Raw genomic sequence first — 6,038 nt, forward strand, 5'->3', positions numbered from 1 at the left:
CCGGCCGGTTCAGCAGGTATGTTCAGGGTTGGGGCTTCTAGCCAATCTCTGCCTCCTTCCCATCTGCCTGACCTCTTGGATGGATATCCCTTAGGTTCGGGTGATGGGTTTGGCGGCTATCGGCCTGTTGTCGACCCTACAGGTGCGTAGGGTTATTTTGGCCTATTTTTTTTTTCTTTTTCTAACTGTTTTTTGTTTTTACAGTTTCGGATTCCAATGAGGTGTATGTTCCGCGGTGGAACATCCGCCGGGGAACAACCCTTCGGACGGCTGTGGACTGCGTCGAGTGGGCGCGTCACGCAGCCCCAAGTGGTGCGTTGGGGGAAGCTATGTCTAGCTACCAGGAGGGTAGGCTGACGAACGAGCTTCGGATTCTCCTTGCCCGGATGCAGCCGCGCGTCGAGTTGCTTTGTCGTGAAAACGACAAGTTAAAGGCGGCGCGTAGCCAGGAAGTGGCCCAGGCGCGGGCTATCCGGGAGGAGAACAGGAGACTTTCCGCCATTGCTGCGGAGAAGGAAAAGGCCTTCAAGGCCCTCGAGGTTGAAGTTCAGGCCCGGCTCGAGGCCCGTTCCAAGGCTACCCAAGCTGTTAACGAACAGCTTAGGTTGGCTAAGGAAACTGCGCGGAATGCGACCAAGAGGGCCACCAAAGCTGAAGCTGTTGCTGAGCCTCTGCGCACCGAGAATGAGGAGCTTAAAGCCAAACTAGAGAGGCTCCAGCAGGCTCATGATGCCTTGGCCATGGAAGACGCCAAGAAGCACCAAGAGATCTTGGACCAGAGGGGTATGCTTGACCACACTGAGCGTAAGCTGAAGGGCGTTGAAGAGGCTGCTGCTAAGGAAGTGTTGCTTGCCAACCTTAACAAAAGTGAAGCCGAACGCGCCCGTGACCAAGCTCAAGCTGCCCTCCAGGAAGCTCTGATCACCAAGGAATGGCTTCTACGAGAAGCGTTGTCGCAGGTATGCGTAGCTTCATAATGTCTTTACGCTTTTCTTTATACTTAGAAAAGTTTTTGATATATTTTTTTTCTTTTTGTAGGTTGTGCATCGGATCTTCACGAACACATCTTATGACGATGCCATGAGCGCAGCCCTCAACGCTTCCCATGAGGATGGGGAAAAGGATGGTTTCCTGCTTGGTCTGGGGTTTGTTGAGAAGGGCATCCCGCCTTCCAACTTCCCTTTTTATGACGTGGACACTGAAGCTGCCTATGACCAAGCAGTGAACCAGTATGCTGCCTTCCCGCATCCGGTGGTGGAGAAGGTGAACGAAATTGCTGCTGCTGATGATGGGCCAACCATTCTCAAGACTTTCCTTGAACCGCCACAGCCAACTGATGGTGCGGGTACAAGTGGTTTTGGAGGGAGTGGTCCTGAAGTTTGAACCTTGAGATCCCTTCCCACCGTTAGGATAGATTTATATTTCTGTAGGCGGGTAGATACCCGGCCATTCTTGTAATGTTTGAATTTTTTTATGAAATATAAATGTTTGTGCGGGTAGGACCGCCACTTTCACTGGATGACTTGCTTTATAAACGTTATATGACTTGCTCATGCATATTATAATTTAATTTGGCACTTGTTTTGCCTCATAAACAATATATGATTCGCTCGTGCATACTTTAGTTGAACTTAGCAATTTTCCAAGTGTTTTGAATAAGTTAACCGTTCGACGCGTGGTTGTCAATAGGTTAGTGTTCAGTTTCCTCTATCATGATTGTGCGGGTAGGACCGTCACTTTCATTTAGTGGGATGACCAACCTTTACCTATAACTGACCTGCGTGAAGGTTTTCGTTAGAAATTTTTTGCCGTTTTTTGTGTTTATGCTGGTTTTGCCGCCGTCCACACGCAACGACTTCCCCACTTATTTATGCGGTGAATACCGGCATCAGTGTTTTGAATAAGTTAAACCTTTCGACGCGCGGTTGTCAATAGGTTAATGTTCAATTTCCTCTACCATGATTGTGCGGGTAGGACCGTCACTTTCATTTAGTGAGATGACCAAACTTTACCTGTAACTGACCTGCGTGAAGGTTGTCATCTCTTAGAAATTTTTGCCGTTGTTTATGCGGGTTTTGCCGCCGTCCACACGCAACGACTTACTTCCCCACTTATTTATGCGGTGAATACCGGCATCAGTGTGGAAAGTTCATAAGTATAAATGTAAGACCATCAGCGTCAATGTAATAAGGAGAATCATTTCCATTAGAAGTGGCTCTGGGCCTTTTCTTTACAAGTTTGGAATTGATCTACATGCAACCTGTGTAATTGAGCTCCCTTCCATGTTCTTGGGATGGGGGTGTCATCGAGCCTTTCGAGCCGATATGCACCTGGTTCGGAATCTCGTTGTTTACGCAGTATGTAGTCTCCAACATTGAAGCTGCAGTTTCATTCGTGTTTTCCCCAATTGGGGTTCTACACGCATTAGCCTGCTCAGCGTTCATTGCGCCACGAGGTGCGTGAGTTTCCCATCTCTGACAAATGCTTCGACGACGTCCTTCAAGTCTAAGAATTCCTCGGTGGTGTGGCCTTTTGTCCTGTGGAAGTCACAGGATTTGCTTTGATCAGCGTTTGGACGCTGTCGGATAATTGGAGCCTTTGGCCATGGGAGCCTCTCGGTGGCGAATATCTCGGTGACGCTTTTGGTGAGTGGCGTCCATCTGGAGTTCCGGTTCGACAACTGCATGTTACCCCTTCCGCCTAACCGAGGGTGTGAGCCGGATGAGGTGTCAAAGTTTACCCTTGACTGCCAAATGCCTAGCTTCCTCTTTTTGTTTAGTCGGGCGGTAAGGACGTTGTTTTCTTTTGTTTTCTGAGTGTAGAGGTTTGTGCTCTGGGGAAGATCTCTACCCAGTTGCTTTTCCGTTTCCGCGAAGCGTTTAGCTGCTGTCATGATGGCATCCCATGTGGATGGCATGCCGTCTTTACCCGTCAATGTGCGGATAATCTCTGGGTATTCGGCGCCTTGGATGAAAGCTGCGCTAACAAGATCTTCGCTTATGGTGCCCAGACTCAGTTTCTTTGAATTGAAGCACGTGATGAAGTCTAGTAAAGACTCATCTTCTTCTCGGATGCAGTTGAGGATCGTCCATTGTTCTTCGGTATACTTTCTTTGTTGACTGAAGTGTTGGCTGAACTTTTGCTGGAAGTCAGCCCAATCGTAGATGTGGTGGACCGGTAGACGGTCGAATCACGCTCTGGCTGCCCCAACAAGCGTCATTTGGAACATATAACACCACGTGGGTTCCGTCCAATTGCTGACGGTTGCCCCCGCTATGAATCTTTTCAAATGATCGTCTGGGTCAGATATACCATCATAAGTGCCGATGTTGGACATCTGTTTAGCACTCTTCGAGGCGATTGCTTCCGCAATGTCCCTTGCAAACTTGGAGGTTCCCGCATTTGCAACAGTCGGTCTAATGGTTTTGGAGAAGTCACGTGGGTTTCCCCCCGCGTTCCTTTGTTTGAAGGTTTCTCCAAAATTCCTTCTTGGTTGGAAGTCCGTTTCCTTACGCTTCCCTTTCGCCCTATGGCGAGGGTTTGCGTCGCTGTCGGACTCCTCCGAATCATCGTCCCAGTACTCGCACTCATTGCTCATGTTGAGCTGTTGTCTAGTGCTTCTGAATTCGTCAGCCTGTTGGAGTGAACGTAAGCGTTCATCCAACTCAGCTTGGAATTCCTTCTGACGTGCTTCCGCCCACGCTTTAACTTGATCAAGTGTTTGGCGGGGGAGCTTCATCTGTCGTCTTTCCACCTGGGTATCAATGAATCCCAGGAGAGGATTGTTTACTGCACTTGCCCCGGCTTGGGTAACCGGGGTAGTGTTCGTAAAATTTACTGCACTTGCCCCGGCTTGGGTAACCGGGGTAGTGTTCGTAAAATTTGTGTACTCGCCGGTATTCCCCCCAGTAGCTGGGGTTGTGGTTACCGGAGTTTCTTGGTCACTCGTTGGCCTTGGCAACGGAGTAACCTTAACCATCTTTCCAGAAGTTTTGAAAAAACTGAGAATTAGTTCTAGCTTTTATGCACGGATGGCGCCAATGAAGAAACACTAGGTGACCCCGGGCAGATTACGGATAATCTGGGGGTTAAACAGATGTTTCCCACGAGGGTTAGGTCCGGCAAAGATGGTTATTCCTCTGATGACCTGCAAAACAGACACCGTGAGCTCGTCACTGAGAAGGGGGGGTACCTCCTTGTGACCACCCTCCGGCGTGAGAATCAGACTAGATTGCTCTTGAATATAAGTGTATATTAAGAGAAATTGCTAGAGCAGATATCAGATAATATATGGAGATATAAGATAATGATACCGTTCCAAGGTGTTTGAGTATTTATAGCCAAAGGTAGGTTTCCAAGCAGGTACAGCCAGCTGTATAATATTCTTTTTCTACCAACTGTGGGCTACGCACGTGCCATGCTGGTGGTTGGTGGGTAGGCAGCAGCTTATAGTGACATGGCCGGCTGTGTACTATTCCTTTTCCACCAACTGCAGGCTATGTACGTGCCACGACAGGGGTTGGTGAGTAGGCAGCGGCTGATAGTGACATTAAGTACTGGAGCGTGCTCCTCGTCGTACTGTTGTCAGTGAGCTGTCGCTGCTTTGGTCAGATCTTTTGTCCATACCTTGGCAGGTATAGTACAAAAGATCCTCCAGTAGCGTACAGACTGGCTCATTTGGGCGGGAGTATTCCCGGCTTGCTCATTCCTTCTTCAGGTGACATTACTGAATTATTTGAGAGTTAGTGCCTTGTGCGTGTAGCCTTGCTGTTAGTGCGGGTAGCCTTCCCTGATGGCTAGTATCCGCAGCTGCGGGAACAGGCGGGGTACGTCACCATTGGGAGGCTTTTCCTGCGGGAACAACTTGCGTACTGCGCGTAAGGACGTCATCTCTCTGAGCATGGTGGGTCCTGCGGATCCAGTTGGTCTTTGCGCAGACGTCCCTCTAAGGTGAGTCTTGCAGGTCCAACTGCGCAGACGTCTCTCTTTAAGGTGAGTCTTGCGGGTCTAACTAGGTTCTGCTGGGACCTACCTCTTCAACTGTATACATATGCTAATTGGGACTTCATAAGTTAGTGTTAACGTCATTGGTAATATAATGATTGCCTTAATAGATTAACTAGAAACTATGCACTTTCACGAACAACATTTATTAACCGTAACGACTATTTTGATATACTATTACTTGTCTCAATTAATTTCTATCGACGATAAAATAAATGTAACGTTGGTTTCAAATAACTTCAAAACTATATTATGGTCATAAATCGATTTTCTGAGAATCATATTTATGAAACGAACATAAAACGTTATTTTTGATTAATACAACAAACTTATGTTTTACCGATCTAACTGTCACGAGATTACTTTAACACTATAAAGATGTATAAAAGTATTACGTTTACATAATAATATATTTGGAAAATGTTTTAATAAAACTATTTAAATAAAACATAACTATTTAACCAAACGGCTAAGCGGGATTAAAACCCAACCATGTTTGAAACTACGACTTTCATACTAAAGTCAAATAAATTATTATAACTTAAAATAATATGTTTTAAAGGGTTTTTATCAAAGAAATTACAAGCACCTTATTTAGAAAATTAAACGATCCGTGTTTACATGATATTCATGTTTTAAATCATAAAATGGATGTTTGAAAGTGCGAATATATAAAATGACGTTTTCTTACAGAAAAGTAACACAAATATTTTAGTTATATAAAATATCTTATAAGTTTGCGCTGCCTTGTTTTGCAAGAAACTACATTAAAAGCGTTTTACGGTTAAACCGACACGAACCGAAAAAAGAGTTTTATGAATTATAAAAATAGAAACTTTTTATAATATTTCAGTATATTATTTAGTATATAACTTATATTTTAATAATAAATTATTTTGGTAACAAATGGTTAAGTTACTAGTCTTAAAGTTGTTATGTTTTGCCATTTAAACAAAGTACGAGGACTAAAACTGTACATTTGAAACTTACTCTTACAATATTGTATTTTTGCCTATTATCTTCTAGTAATGAAT

Source organism: Bidens hawaiensis, unplaced genomic scaffold (assembly GCF_021521415.1).
Source record: "Bidens hawaiensis isolate Kalapana, Puna unplaced genomic scaffold, B.hawaiensis_p1.1 tig00012186_1, whole genome shotgun sequence".
NCBI lineage: Eukaryota > Viridiplantae > Streptophyta > Magnoliopsida > Asterales > Asteraceae > Bidens > Bidens hawaiensis.